The sequence below is a fragment of the Schistocerca nitens genome, chromosome 1, assembly GCF_023898315.1.
Source record: "Schistocerca nitens isolate TAMUIC-IGC-003100 chromosome 1, iqSchNite1.1, whole genome shotgun sequence".
In the NCBI taxonomy this organism is placed as follows: domain Eukaryota; kingdom Metazoa; phylum Arthropoda; class Insecta; order Orthoptera; family Acrididae; genus Schistocerca; species Schistocerca nitens.
The window spans coordinates 340435744-340452686 of NC_064614.1; positions in this window are offsets into that span (position 1 = coordinate 340435744).

The window sequence follows — 16943 nt, forward strand, 5'->3', positions numbered from 1 at the left end:
AGGTTGCAGTAGGTACTGGGATATGAAGAACCTTGCACAGAATAGAGGAGCATGGAGAGCTGCATCAAACAAATCTCTGGACTGAAGACCACAACAAATACATATTCTATCTTTTTGGCATCATTTTGTACACCATTTTGCCAACTTTATAGAAGGTCACAAAACATTTTTTTCAAATTTTGTGAGGGGGACTTTGTGAAGGGACACCCTTTTCTAGGATTTATTTTTCTTGATAGAAGTAGTCAATACCACAACTAATTTTCAAATTTTGTACAGGTCAGTATTATCTCAGCTGTTTTTCTAAAAAAAAAATTTCATGAGATATTGTGCACACTGTGTTATATTTCAAGCTGAAATCTATAAAAAGGAATTACTTTATTTTCTTTGTTACAACTGATATTTTTTGCCCTTACTGGAGCTTTGTTGGGTGTGAAGATTTCAGTTGTTTCTCAACAACACTGACTCTAACACTTACTTCATTCATCTTTTCAATGGTATGAGGAATAAATTGAGGCAGTTCTCCTGGGTTTTCCCTTGAAAAGGAACACTTGAAAATGGAGTATAATGTTTCAGTCTTTGCTTTGCTAACCTCAACTTCAGTTCCTGTCTTATTCAACAGGGACTGGACACTAGCTTTGGTGCAACTACAGCCTTTACATACGACCAGACTTTCTTTGGGTTTTGCGAAATATCATTAGACATTATTATGCTACGGGAGTCACTGAAGGCATCATGGATTGCTCTCTTGAGATCTAAACATGTTTCATTCAGCATCTCTCTACCTATAGTCCTATGCTTTGTTTTCCACCTATTGTACCCAAATGTCAGTTTCTTTAAAAGTTTCTGTACAGTGACTGCATACCATGTAGGTTTCCTCTATTATGAACTTTTATGCAGGGTACATATCCATCCAGTGTATGGTGAGCTGTTCTTTTAAACTTGAGCCATAATTGCTCTACGTGCTCCTTCCTGTGCTGAAAATTTCAAGTTCCTCATTGAGATATGACATTAGTGACTTTTTTTATCTAGTTTATTGAGGATATATATCTTTCTACTTGTTTTATGTGTCCTGTGTGGCATCAAGAAAATTTACATGAAAAAACATTGGATGATACTGGAAGTCTTTATAAATGATTTAAACTGATACTGAGGCAATACATATCTAAAGCTTTAAAGAAAAGTATGATAATAAATTTCATTTAGAAATGGAAGGTTATCAGGGAGGTATGTAAGCTTAAAGTAAATCTCTTAAATAAATTAACAAAAAGTTTTTAGAAAATTATGGAGGACTGTTTGTCCAGCATGTTTGACAGGTAAATTAATTTTCTTATTATGATATACAACAAATTTGCAAAATAGATAATCTACAAAATTATAGCTCCACTCTAATATCATATAAATTTCTCATATTTCAAGAACAGTCAGATGTTAATGAAAAATAGAAAAAGCAATAAAACCCAAAAATCTAAACATAATTGTGTAATCAGAATATGAAATATTTTTTCAGTTACTTAATTTTGCAAACATAAAAAACTGTAAAATACAAGGTGTTTGAAAAAAAACTCCCAAGTTTTAAGTATAAATTTAATGGAAAATTAAATGAAAAATTACATCAATGAGTATATCTCATGAAAGAGAATTCCTTCAAGTTTTGTTTAATGTTAGTAGACGACAACGTGGGACTCATTTGTTGCTCTGCACACGTTGAGACAATATTCCACTTTTCGCCATGTATTCACCAACATTTCAGGTGTAACTGTTGCAGTTGCCAGGACAGTTCTTTCTCATAAATGACTGATGTCTCTGATCTTCTCTGTGTACACAACATTTTTTATGTGGGGTTAAGTCTGGGCTTCATGGTGGACAAGGTATTGGGCCAGGCCTGTCTACCCATCTTCCTGGAAAGAGCTGCATGCACATGGTTACTGTAATGAGGTGGGACACCACCTTGTTGGAAAAACACAACCCCTTTTCTGCTTCAATATCATCCACTTGCGGGAAGACATACTCTGTCAACATGACACAGTAAACGACCCCGTTTGTTGCTGAGTTGCTCCGCACTGCACTGCATGCATGCCTGGACTGATCTGATGAAACAGAGGAAAAATCAGCAGCAGTGCCATCTCGAGGTCAAACACACCTACCAACTGCAGGGGAGCCAAACTTGGAGAGTTGATGAATCAAACACCACAAACTAGAATAGTGTATGTTACTTTGTACAGATGCTAGTACACATTAAAACTAGGCAGCTCTTTTTCAAACACTCTGTATTTTGATTCTTTATTTAATGGGAGTGGGTGATAAAATTCCTCACTATGTATAATAGTTGAATCATACTAACTTTAGTTTTTAACTTGTATTCCGTTGACATGCCATAATAATCTGACACTCGAACAGTCAAATCAGTGTAAAATCCATCTTCTTTCTTTCCTTCCATTAGCTTGAATTTCATATCTGGAGTAGTAGAGTACTGAATAAGAACACCTGTGACACAAATAATGAAGGAAACATAAACGAACAGTAAGTCCTGGTTGAGAAATATGAATTATTTAGGAATAATGGGGATGACTCACCAAAAGGCAGAAGCACGGCATTGTCAATAGCTACACAAACAAAAGGGACAGAGATTGGCTAGCTTTTGGAATACACTTCCTTTTTCAAGCTCATAAGAAAAGCATGCACTCAAACACACACACACATGCACACACTCACTCACATGCAGATGACTGTCTCCCTACATTGTGAAAGTCAACTATCAGCTCTTTCTGGCCCACTGTGAGTGTACTGGGTGAGGTGGGGGTGTGTGGTGGTGTGGGATGAGGAATGGAGGAAGCCAGGAGGCAGGGAGGGGGCTGGGGGAAAGTGACATGTAGGAGCACCGGGAGGCATCTGTGGCAGATGACAGACAGCTGGGGCTACCATTTAATAGACTAGGGCATGAGATAACAGCATACAACTAGCTGATGTGGAGACACAAACTGGGTGATGGTATTGGGGCAGGGGATAGTGTTCACACACACACACACACACACACACACACACACACAAACACACACTATTGTTGAATAGTTCGAGTCTTGGTCTGGCACACCGTTTTAATCTGCCAGGAAGTTTCATATCAGGGCACACTCCACTGCAGAGTGAAAATCTCATTCTGGAAACATCCCCCAGGCTGTGGCTAAGCCATGTCTCCGCAATATCCTTTCTTTCTGGAGTGCTAGTTCTGCTTGGTTCGCAGGAGAGCTTCTGTTAAGTTTGGAAGGTAGGAGACGAGATACTGGCAGAATTGAAGCTGTGAGGACAGGGCATGAGTCGTGCTTGGGTAGCTCAGTTGGTAGAGCACTTGCCTGCGAAAGGCAAAGGTCGCGATTTCGAGTCACAGTCTGGCACACCGTTTTAATCTGCCAGGAAATTTCACACACTATTGTGTTGGTGGTGGACTGAGGGCAATGCATTACCTTAGGTTTAGGCCAGGAAGGTTACAGGAGCAAAGGGTGTGCTGGTAAGGATAGCTCCCATCTGCACAGCTCAGAAAAGATGGTGGAGCTGTGGAGGATCCAAATGATATGGGTTGTGAAGCAGTTATTAAAATCTCACATGTTGTGCTCTGCTGCATGTTGTGGCACTGGGTGGTCCATTCATTTTAGTTGACACCTGGTTGGCTGTCATACCAATGTAATATGCTGTGCAGTATTTGCAGCAGACCTGGTATATAACATGCCTGCTATATAGGCTATATAGATCACCTGGCCCCTGGTGGCAGGGGCTGGGACTGGGAGACGGAGTGCCATAGGGATAGACTAGGATGTTGTGGAGGTTGGGAGGGCAGCGGAACACCACATTGGAAAGGGTTGGGAGTATCTTGGGTAAGATGTCTCTCATTTCAGGCCATGATCATAGATAATTAAAGCCCTGATGAAGGATATGGTTCAGTTGTTCCAGTCTGGGTTGATATTGGGTGACAGGGGGAGCAATTCTTTGTAGTTGCTGCTTGGGATGGATGCAACAAAGAAGCACCTCCCCCCCCCCCCCCTTGTCACCCAATACCAGTCTGGACTGGAACAACGGAATCACGTCCTTCTTCAGGGATTTAATTATCCATCATCCTGCCCTCAAATGAGAGACATCCCACTCAAACCACTCCCGACGCTTCCCAAAGTGGTGTTCCTCCACCCACCCAACATCCACAACATCCTGGTTCATCTGTATGCTGCTCCCTCACCTAGTCCCGTACCACAAGGAACATAGCCCATTGGAACACCCAGATGCATGACCTACCCAATCCACCCACCCACCACCACCTATGCCATTTCCATCACAGGCTTATGCTACACTTCCAGGGGATGTACCATCCGTGAAAGCAGCAATGTTATACACCAGCTCACCTGCAGCTACTACAAAGGATTTTTACATTGGTATGACCACCCATCAGCCTTCACCTAGAACGAATGGCCACCACCAAACTGTAGCCAAAAACAAGGTGAAGCACCCAGTGCAATAACATGCAGCAGAACACAACATGTGAGATTTCAATAGCTGCTTCACAACTGGTGCCATCTGGAATCTCCCCACCACCACCACCACCTTCCCTGAACTGTGCAGATGGAAGCTATCCTTACAGCACATACTTTGCCCTTGTAACCTTCCTGGCCTAACTCATGGCTGCCCCCCCCCCCCCTCCACCCTCTACTAAATACTGTGTGTGTGTGTGTGTGTGTGTGTGTGTGTGTGTGTGTGTGTGTGTGTGTGTGTGTGTGTTCATTTGTGTGCATCTTTCAAACAAGCTAGAAAAAGGAAGTGTATTCCAAAAGCTAACAATCTCTGCACCTTTTGTTTGTGTGCCTATCGAAGGCAACATAAATATACTTGAAAAATTTTATAAACTGGGCCCTGTGAGTTCTGTAAAAATCTAATAAATGTAGTTTACAGTTTTTGGAAATGTTGTGCAAAGTGAACATGAAACTGGGTCAAATCCAAAAATATATCCTTCAAAAATATTCAAGAAAGTGTAAGTAGATGGTACACTTCAGTGGAACACACAAGAAAAGAAATTATTATTGTCCCCACCTGAACTTCTGTGGACATTTTTTGACATGTTTGATTCAGGCTTACATTTTGCTAGTACAAATGGCTGGAATTCCCCAAAAATTGTCTTTCATTGCTCCTGGTACGTTGTTAGTGAATTTGCATTTTTGAGCTTATATGTAGGCTATTTGTGGTGGTCTTGTGCAGCGGCCTATCTGCAGTCACTTTCAGTGTGCCTTCACTGTTAATACTGGAGGCTGATGCCCTTTATAAGACTTGAATACAAACATCAATTAGCCTGAAGCTTTCCTATTTCTTGCTGAATTTATTAATATACTTTTATGAAGAACTGAGCAAGTTAATTAATTTCCACAGGCAGAACTCTTGTCACACAAATTATATACAATGCCTCTTTTGACTCTATGCCTCTTCATGTGTAGCAGATTTCCCTTTCCATCCCAGACTGCAATTTCACTTACATTCTATCACACTGGTATAAACAGATGATTGAAATATCTGGTGAACCTTGATTCTATGAACTTCTGATGCTATAGAAAACTGTAGTGTGTTATATGCATATAGAAGACATGTTCCTCATGTAGGTTTTATGCTGAGGTACAGCTTATTGACCTCCTGAAACATTTAATCTGTTTCTGTGACAGCATTCATTTTACAGTGTAAAATGAAAAAGCATAATAGCAGTTTCCCATTCCTTGATGAGCTACGTTTTAGGAAGAGTGAAAACTTAGGTGACATTAAATATTGCAAACATATATAGAGGTGAACTGGTATTTATATCTAATCTCAGATCATCATCTTAGCTGAAAGAGAAGCATAATTAATAGCCCCATACCATTTATGACAAGAATATCTGAACCATGACTCGTCATTGGGATTTCATTCTGAAAAGCAATAGATATTCAATTAAGGACTTGGAGAGGATGGGAAAGTCCAATATCTGGTGAAGTAACATCTAAAATGAGAAATTCCAGAAATGTTTTATCTGTCATACTCCTCTAGGTGAAGTCCAAAAGCATAAAAAAACATGGCAAGAGAATATACTGACTGACACTAAGATAATGAAAAAGTGTTCAGATCAGCCAAGGAGAATTAAGACTCACTCAGGATTATAATGAATACCACTGGCTTCTAGAAAATTGTGTATCAGGATATATAAGTTAATTTTAAGATCATGGGGAACATAAAAAATTTATGTTTAACATAATGGTTCTCTGAGACATGTGGAGAAATGAGACATGGCTGAATGAGATAAGTGGAGAAATGAGGTGCGACTGAATGTACTGAGTGATGTAGAACATTGAGTAACAGTCCGTGCAATTCAAGAATTTTCGATGTACAGGTTCAGCATGCATTTTTATTCTGAAAAGCCGCTGGAATCTACGAGCACAAGAATAACTTCCACAAAACAGTGATTGCAGACAGAAAGTAGGAAGTCATGTCTTTAAGTATAGAGGTCTTTGGACAAGCCTGCTTTGTGTACAGTGTGATGTTACAAGGTTTCTGGGAAAGCACTATAATGAAATACTGAATAATAGATAGCTATGGGAGTAGGTGATACACTTTTCATTTCTTACAATCACAAGGGCCTGTTTAAGGCCCAATGACACAAGCCACCAGTCTGGGTGTAAAGCTGAGAGGGGTGCCAGAGACACCACAACTGAAGGACATATCACGATTAGTAGCAGCTGCTTGAGGCTTCAAGTTGAGAGGATCACCAGGATGCTCGAGTGCAATATTTGTATACAGTGCATATCTCAATTATTAGAGGAAACTGGAATGGGCGAAGGTGTGGAAAGTACAAAGTGTTGGACTGGGGTCAGGGAAGTAAGTGATGGCTGCAACAGGGGGGAAATGGGGGGGGCGATGAGCAAGAGGAGTGCCGAGTGCCAAATCATAATTATTTGGAAAGTTATTCTCAAACCTTCTCTGATTGTCACACATATTAATGATTGATTAATATAATTTACAACAATTTAATGATTTGCAGAATAAAAGTACATCCTCCCGCTTTATATTTAAAATTATGGTTGTATACAAATCGAAACTTCATGCACATATATTTCAGTTCAGTCAGTTTTATAGTTTCAGATACAGAAAACAGAAATTCATTTACATAACTTCATAACATAATGAAACACACATGTTTAAAACACAGAAACATCTAGAAAAAGAAGTAGAATGGAACCGTTTATCATTCAGAATATAAACATTTTGAACTATCATGAAATGATTATAAAACATCCTTATGCGTGGGTTAACAACACTTCATCAATGGAATCTTAATATTGCTTGCATCATCCTTTTGACATAAAATATGATGAGTTTCAATAAAAGGCATATCAATATGCAATAAAATATTTTTTTGGATATTGTCTTTGGCAATGGAGAACCAGCTTAAATACTTAAAATTTCATGAATATCTGAGTCTTCTTTAGAGTCCTATAAATATTCTGACAATAATGTGGCAAAGGTTTGTGACTATTATTTAATATATGTGGGACATGCCAGGCCAGATTTGTAGGCAGTATTTTAGCAATTTTCAACCAGTTTTTATACAAGTTTGGCACTGTGTTTCACAATGTGACAATACACATTTATATGACCTGAAGAATATGTTCATTGGACAGTATTTTAGCAATTTTCAACCAGTTTCTAAACAATTTTGACATTGTATTTCATAATGTGACAATACAAATTTATGTGATATGAAACGGTATTAGATTGTCTAGCTGAAAACTTACTACCATCTTTTCCTACAAACAAATCAAAGAACATCATAATAAGCCTAAAAGAACAATGTAAATAGTTTTCTTTTGGTTCCATATATTCATTTTGTCATGAAATTAAGTGTTAGACTAATTGCATTTGATTAATGACACTTTCCGGTATCTGTTTATTGGAATGTAAGCCAGAATATGGGAATTCTTCCTGGGATAATGTGAAATTGTGACTGGAATTTTAGTCATTTATCACATTTCTCAGGAAATTTGAAATTGAGAGAAATAAACCAAATTTAATTGTTACATGAAACCAAAATTCTTGGGGCTGTGATAATTGTGACAAATTACATGAATGTAAAAGGTGAGTCATGAATTGGGTTGTATTTTTTTACAGCTCACATGAAAACAAAAAGATAAACACTGAATCATTCTATTGTTTTTTTATAATTTGTATTGAGTGACGTGAAAATTGTCAAATACAGGATGTTTCTAAAAGGACTTAACAACTTTGAAAATTCATATAAATTAATTCGTAGCACCACCAGATGTGACTATAGTGTCAATTTGTAAGGAAATACATCAATTTTTGACTTGTGTAGTTTGTTGCACCAGACAACATCGTAAGGAGTGCTAGCTGCAGTTGCGTTAAAGAGGGTTGCCTTCATTGGACCCGAGCATGCTAGTTGTGTGTTTTGGTTTGAAAAATCAAAGCCGGCAACAACAGTTCAGTGTAATTTCCATACCAAGTACACTAAAGATCCTCCTAGGAGGCCTACAATTTATGAGTGGCGTAAATGTTTTGTATAAACAGGGTACACGATAAGACACGGTAAATCATTGGGTCATCGAGCCACATCTGATGACGTAATTGAGTAAATGAGACAACATTTTGTCAACAGCCCTATGAAGTCAATCCAGTGTGCATGTCATGAACTGCAAATCCCACATATAACTGTTAGGCATTTGTTGAGAAACCATTTGCATTTAAACTGTAGAGATTGTCAATCGTACAAGCAATAAATTATACTGAAAAAATTGCTCACAAGAACTTCTGTGTGGATATGTTAAATCAATTACATAAGGACAAACATTTCTTAGAAAAAATCATCTTTTCTGATGAGTCAACGTTTTGCTTAAGTGGCAAGGTTAACACACATAATTGTAGGATTTGGGGCAGTGAAAATCCACATCGAACATTGCTTTGCATTTGCAATGCAAATATTATCAACTAAACTGACATGGACACATATACAAGCTACTTTGAATCCATTATCAAGTATGGTATTGTTTTTTGGGATAACTCGACAAACATAGTGCAGATATTAAAACTACAAAAAAAAAAAAAAAAAAAAAAAAAAAAATTCGAAATATGTGCGCTGCAAATCACAAAAAATCACATCAACCATTACTTAGAAAACTTAAAATATTAACTTCACTATCTTTATAAATGTATGACATTATTCTGTTTTTTTACAGCAGACATGAATTATTTGAGGGACACCATATTGTTTACTCACATGATACTAGAAGTAAAGAAAATTTTATGCTCCCCATCCACTACCTCAGACTGTATGCCCAGGGACCTCAATACATGGCAATGAAAACTTGTAATAAAGTAAAAGTGAACAAGTTGATCCTGATGAATTTAAGTCCACTTAAAAGAAATCTGCATGACGTATTGACACTGAAGTGGATTAATTCATGCAGAAGAAACTGGAAATTTGAGCTGGATACAATGTGTTACACATTCCGAGAAATATCCTTATAGTGTTATTATTGATTGTAGTGGTGTTATTTATTAATGTAAAAATTGTTGTAACAGTATTATAAGCTTTTGACATGTCTCCCACATGCAAACGTAATGGATTGCAAATGTATGTCATTAGATGAGTAACTCATGATTCACATGTTTGTGATAGCCCTAAACTTAATGTTTTTGTTCATTGAGCAAGAACAAGGAGAACAGCCCCTTTTTTCCATGAGAGAACCATAAAGGGTCCCACATTCCCCAAACCTGACAGCATTTGATTTTTTTTGGGGGGGAAGGGGGGGGATTCATCAGCGATATCGTGTTTCTAACTCCCGTGCTGGCTTCTCTATCTAAACTTAGAGCAAAAATTTACGCTGTCACTGACCAAGTTAGACCTGCATGGTACAGCAAGTTTGGGAAGAAACTTACTTCTTAAGTGATGTGTGTAGGATACCCAATGGAAGCCACAAAGAACATCTTTAGTTTAAGGTATGAAAAACTTGATGTGTTTCCCTACAAAATAACACTAAACGCAGCTCCATATCTTCTTTCAATAAATTTATAGGAGTTTTTAAATTTGTAAAATCCTTTTTGAAACACTGATGGCTGGAACATAACAAGATTGTTTATCTCAGTTGCTTCCAATTCTACTCATCATTACAACAGTATGTGATAATAAAATTAGCGAGAACTAATCAGTTGATTTGAGAGGATTGCCACCATGTGTCAGAAAGCCTGGATTTCATTCTTTCTGGTAACTTGCTTCATTTGTGTGAAAACTATCTTAAATAATACCTATATTATGAAAAGTATAGCTGCTACTCACCACACGGTGGAGATGCCGAGTCACAGATAGGCACTATATGAAAGCAAGCTTTCGACCAATGAGGACTTCATCAAAATAGACAAAATAGACAACATAAACACGCACGCACGCGCGCACACACACACACACACACACACACACACACACACACACACACACACTAACATGACTTACACAGACATGACCACAGTCTCTGGCAGCTGAAGCCTACTTAAATAATATTCACAAAATTTAAATTGAAAACAACTCAAATTTACTTTCAACATTTAAGTCATTATACTTGTTAGATTCCAGAATTGGACAGCATACTTTCTTTCACCTAACTTTTCTGAACTAAATAACACTTTTCACATTTCAATTACACCCACAATTAAGAATCTGCACAAATTAGAAAAATTCTGAACATGGAAACTTTACATGGCAGTAGCAAATTCATTGCAGTGGCATTAAAAATGCTAATCAAAAAGCACTGTGAACTTTTATACTTTTTAATCTGGTATCTTTTAGTTACAGCATCATTTTTTGGACTTATTAAGTTATCTGCACTAGTAAACTTTGACACTGCAGTTTCATAATCAGGTCTTCTCGCACTGTTGTTCGCACTGTTCATACCATAACTCGCTGTCTCCTTTAGGTGCTCCCTAAGACTAGGTTACAGTGATCTTCTGAAGAAGACTTCGAGTCATGTTGTCAAAACATTGTATGAGAACAACACGAACAATTGGCAGAACACCCAGTTATTCAACATGTCAATATTGTTATTATCAAGCTTACAAAATATGTGCCCCCACCCCCATAAATCATGAAATAATTATTATGACTACACCAATAATCACATTAACATCTCCACATCACATGCTAATTAAATAACTTGTAGTCATTTAGCTTTGTGAATATCTTTGGTAAGGATCAATATATGAAGAAGTTCCATTCCTGCTGTAATTTTTTGTATCAACAGCATGGATATCTATTTATTTCCATTAGTGATCAGAAAGTTTACTGTGTTCAGTAATTGTGGAATGAAAAACTGTAAACATTTTGCCACTGTCATATAATTCATAAGTTATTGAAAGTGTCTTCCTGTGGTTAACTTTCTATGCAGGATCTGAAACCAGTCATCGTGTTGGCATAATTGATAATAAAAGTGGAAACAAGTAAAATTAACAAAATACCTTGAGAAGTAGCCACAGAATAAATTTCAGGAGTACAACAGACATCTGATAATAAACTTCGAGTGCAACTGCAAAATCAGAGGTAAGATAAATCTCACTTATGGCCCCGATTGTGAGGGAGTGTTTCTGTTTTGCCACCATCAAAAGATATAACTAGCTTAAGGTCATTCAAATGTGACATAGCAGAGATCTAATTATTTAAAGTTGCATGGAGGTTAATAAAGACTTGAAACTTCAAGAATGATTAGGAAATAGTCACAGTGGCATTGGAGGGCTGTGTGATAAAGTGTTTGGGATAAAAGGGAACAGTGCACCAAATACTAATAGAAGAGTCAAAGTTAATTTTGATGTTGTGCAGACAACACAGGAAGTACATGAACAGCACCAAAATGAAGACAGCCAGTGACAGGTAACAGATGATGAAACATAGCAAGATTGAAACTAAGCCATCTGCTATATTTTCTGCTCCCAGGAATAATTAATTTTTTCCATTTTCTTGTTCTGTATCTACAATAGCTGAGCAACTAATGCATAATAAATACTAGAATCTGTTGAATTGTTATTTCTGCCAAATCACAATTAAATTCATAGTTCACTTCGTTTTATTTATTGTTCTGTTTACTATGATATAATTGGTTTTACTAGAAACCTGAGTAACTAAAACTTATGGCTAACTGAAGTTACAACAATCTTAGATAATCAAACAATCATTTTCATCTAATCGGTAGCATAGGAGGTACTGTTATCACTCAATTGAGAACAGACAATCTCAACTTCACCAGAACATTCTTTAAATTATCTAAATAAATTAATTTACAAAATTACTGCCATGAAAGATTCGGACCCTCAAAATTTCAACTATCTATTTTAATACTTCAAAAGATTCTGAATTTTGAAAATATAATTTAATTGCTATATTTTTTCTGAATCAGACAACACATCTCACTACTTAATTCAGTCTCTATTTCAGAATTTGAATAATTCTGAATCATAAAAGATTTATTTCAGAATGGATATCATACTCATAAATAGGGGATTTCAGAAGACAGACGAAGAATAATATTCTACATACTTTAATGATTTTTCATAAACCAGATAATAGTGAAGCCTTAGAGTCCACTCAGAATAATAAAATCTGTCCAAGCTGAATTTCAAAGCATTAAGTAGTTTCAGAAATCACATTATATTCATATACCTGTCTTTAAATAGTCATAGGTCGCCAAAACCAGCAGTCTGTTCTTAGCTATCATGATACCAACATCTCCATGTTGGTTAAAGTGAAAGTTTGTGATTGGAAAGTAAACACTAAACATCTATGCAGTTTATAGTCTGTGAGTAGCCAGCACACTGTAGTATCTGTCAAACTGTGTTTTAAGTCCATGGTTGCCACTAGCATGAGTAAGATCTATGTACAAAAACTGTCATAACAGTATTCATACTCACGACAAATGTCTCAATTTATGTAGTGTCTGTAATCATGAAATATCTTTTCTCCTTAACATTGTAAACATTTAGCTACCAAGCACTAAAATTCCCTTACCACTCTTTATTGGCCAGTATTATTAATCATTTCTTGCGTACTATTACTTTCACTGCACATTATGCCAATGTGAAATTCACTCATAGACTGTATCTCTTCCAGGTATGTTTATGAAGGAAGAGATGCACATCTCTTTACCAGTTTAAATCGGTATCTGTAAAACTGGAACTGCCATGACAGTGTTACAGTGCAAACAGAGTAGCAGGAGCCTCTTTTAAAAATTCATCTGCTCTGTAGTTTACATCATTTGGCACTGTCCTTCTTAGTATCAGTTTCCAGAATATATTCTTAGTACACCAAGATCCCGTGTTTGTTAGTAAGTCTTCAGGCAAAATGGGTCATCAGAACTTCACAATCATTGAGGAATAACAAAAGATAATAATGGAATTTTGATTATGAAAGAAAGCTTTGTTAGTTTAAAAAGGGACCTCAGAAGGGACATGAAAAATGAAGTTGTCAATTTTAGAGTAGATACAAAAGAAAATTTTTGAAGTTAAAATTCAAAAGCAGAGAAAAATCATTGTAATCTTAAGAGCTGTTGTAGAATGTGAGTATTAGCTTAGATTGAGTGCAATCTGCTTAGAGGAGAAAATAAATAGTGTGAAAGAGAACTTGAGATCAAAATTAGTATCTTTTGGTAATGAAAAGTAATCAAGGGAAAACAGCACTGAAAACCATTGTAATAAGATGACAGATCTGTTTGTAGCTGATTCTTCTTGAGCTAATACAGAAGTAGACCATGAATTTTGTTCGAAATACAGTAATATAGTAATGAACTGATTCCTTAAGGTTGTTGGCAATCCAAGGTGTAATAATTTACTAAACAGTCCGAGTTCATTGGGAGATGCTAAGCTATCAAAAAGCAGCTACAAACCAAGAAATGCCAGGAGCAGTAAACTCTGTGTGTTCCACTAAAACATCAATGGTCTCAGAAACAAACTGAAGCTTCTAAATCTTGAGATTATTGATGCTGAATCTGTAAATCATGCAAAAGTAATATGTCTTACAGAACACCATGTGACAAGTGGAACTGAAATGCTCCAAATTGATGGATACTCATTAGCAGCCAGCTATTGTAGACCCATAAAGGAGAAAGGAGGGACTGAAATCTATGTTAAAATTAATGTAAAATATAAATCCCTAGACATAAGTACTTACAGTGAAGAGTCTCACCTTGAAGCCTGTGGAACCAAAATTACTAAAAATAATAAGTTAGTTATATTTCTGGCAGTTTACAGGGTCCTTGTAGGGAAAATCTGCATCTTTCAAAACCATATGGAACAATGTTTGAAACAAATTTTCATAATGTCAAGGGAAACACTGAAGAGGATATAAGAATTCAGATGTCAGATACAGATATTGCAAGTGTGCCTAATACAAAATTTCTGGGGGTCTGGCTACAAGATAATCTTAGATGGGAAACTCACATTGACAACATATTAAAGAAACTAAGTACCACGTGTTATTTAATGAGAGTGCTAGATAACTGCTGTCATAAGGACTGTCTAATGACAGTTTACTATTCTAATATACATTCTGTCCTAAAATATGGGATCACTTTTTGGGTAACTCGCCATCCTGCCTAAAACTCTTCAGGATGCAAAAAAGAATAGTGAGAATCATGGCTGGATTAAAAATAAACAAATCATGTAGACCATTATTTAAAAGGATGGGGATTCTTCCCCTTCCATGTATTTTCCTATTTGAAAGTGCAATGTTTATAAAGAAATATACAATAACAAATCCTAGTATCCTCCCTAAAAATGAAAATGTTCATCATCATAATACAAGACAGAAAACTGACTTTCATGTACTCCATACAAAAACCAGTTTGTGCCAAAAAGGAACATTAAACCATGGAAAAATTATCTACAATAAATTGCCAAGAGAAATTAAAGTAAAGACTGATGCAAAAAATTTTGAAGCAGCATTAAAAGAATATCTGTTGACACATTGCTTTTATAGCGTGGAAGAGTTCCTCCAAAATCCTCCAGAGTCTAAGTGATGATTATGCAAATACTGTAACCATTAATACTGGCCTATAAATACATTCAGATGTAATTCTCAAGTTTCTAATGGTGTACAAGTATAAGTTGTATACCGACTTGCCCAGTGTATGAAGTAAAATTCTGTGAATGTAATTCTCTAGTGTACATGTCAATTCATAGTGTAGAAGAGTTCCTCAAAAATCCTTAGAGCTTAAGTGAGGATCATGCAAATATTGTAATTGTTAATATTGGCTTATACATGTATTCAGTTGTAATCTTCAAGTTTCTAATGTAGTTTCATTGCAACTTACACATTGACTTGCCCAGTATACGAAGTGCTGTAAAATTTTGTGAAGATAATTTCTAGTTTCTAAAGTGTTTTAATTGTAAGATATACTTTGACCTGTCCAATATCTGATGTGCTGTACTGTACATGTAAGATTTACTGGACCAATAAATACAATACAATACAATACAAATATATTCAAAACACAAGGATTTTATTATCATGGGTGATTTTAATATTAACTTCTTAACTACAAGTAACAGCAGAAGAGAACTAGAACACCTGATGGAATCATTTAACCTAATTTCAGTAGTTAACTTTCCCACTAGAGTAACTAGTACTTGTAAGAGCCTAATTGTGATATATTCCTGGACAAATACAGAAGCAGCAGTATTATTGTAAGTCAAATTCTCAATGGTATGTCAGCTCATTATGGTCATCTGCTTACAGTAAATGATATCAAACTGCGTGATAAACCTAAACACTCCTTTAAAACTGTCAGGCCAGTCAATAATGATAACTTAGAAACCTTCAACCCTCTCTTACAGCAAATCGACTGGACCCCTGTATTTATGGAGAGGAATATTAATGAAAAAGTTAATCTGTTCTCTAATGAGTTTGTGTCATTATTTGAAACTGTATTTCCAAATATAGTCCTGAGAAACAATCCTCAGGCCACAAAATGGAAATCCTGGATTAAAAAGGGACCAGAATTTCATGTAGAACAAAAAGGAATTTGTATGAGTCCTTAAGGCTATCTAATGATTCCATCAAAAAGGAGGACTATAGATTGTACTGTACTGTTTTAAAAAGAGTAATAAAAAAAAAGCCAAAACCATGTACATAGCATCCGAAATCGATAACTCAAACAACAAGTCAAAAACCATCTTGCAAGTTATAAAAAGGGAGAGTGGTAATAAAGTACAATACATGACTGACATTGAATTAATTCAGGATGGAAATATTGTAAAAAATAATGAGGAAGTTGCTAATATCTTCAATAAACATTTTTTAACAGTTGCAGGAAAAATTGGCTGTGAAGGCTCAGTGGATGATGTGATAGCCCTTCTGCATAAAGCTAACAATGCTAGAGTTTGCCAGACGCAAATAACCACCTAACAATTAGCGAAATCAAAAAAGACAATCAGAGAGATGAAGTCATAAACTCTTGTGGCATTGATAATATTTCATATAAGATACTCAAGCACTTTCATAGCTACATAAATGCAGTCTTGTGTCACATTTTTAATGAATCCCTAAAACAAGGTATAGTTCCACTTAGACTAAAATATGACTGTGTGAAACCACTTGATGTAACTTGATGTAACAAACTACCACACAATATCCCTGCTAACAAGTTTTTCAAAGATCCTCGAGAAACTGGTATACAGGAGAATTGATAATCACCTGAACAGCCATAACATTATCAGTCAACGCCAGTTTGGTTTTTGGCAAGGCATATCAATTGATGATGCTATTTTCTCTTTCACCTATCAAATTCTCAAATCTCTTAACAGAAAATAGGTACCAATTGGAGTCCTATGTTACCTATCCAAAGCTTTTGACTGTGTCAAGCATAAAATTCTGCTAAATAAAGCAGACTACTATGGGTTAA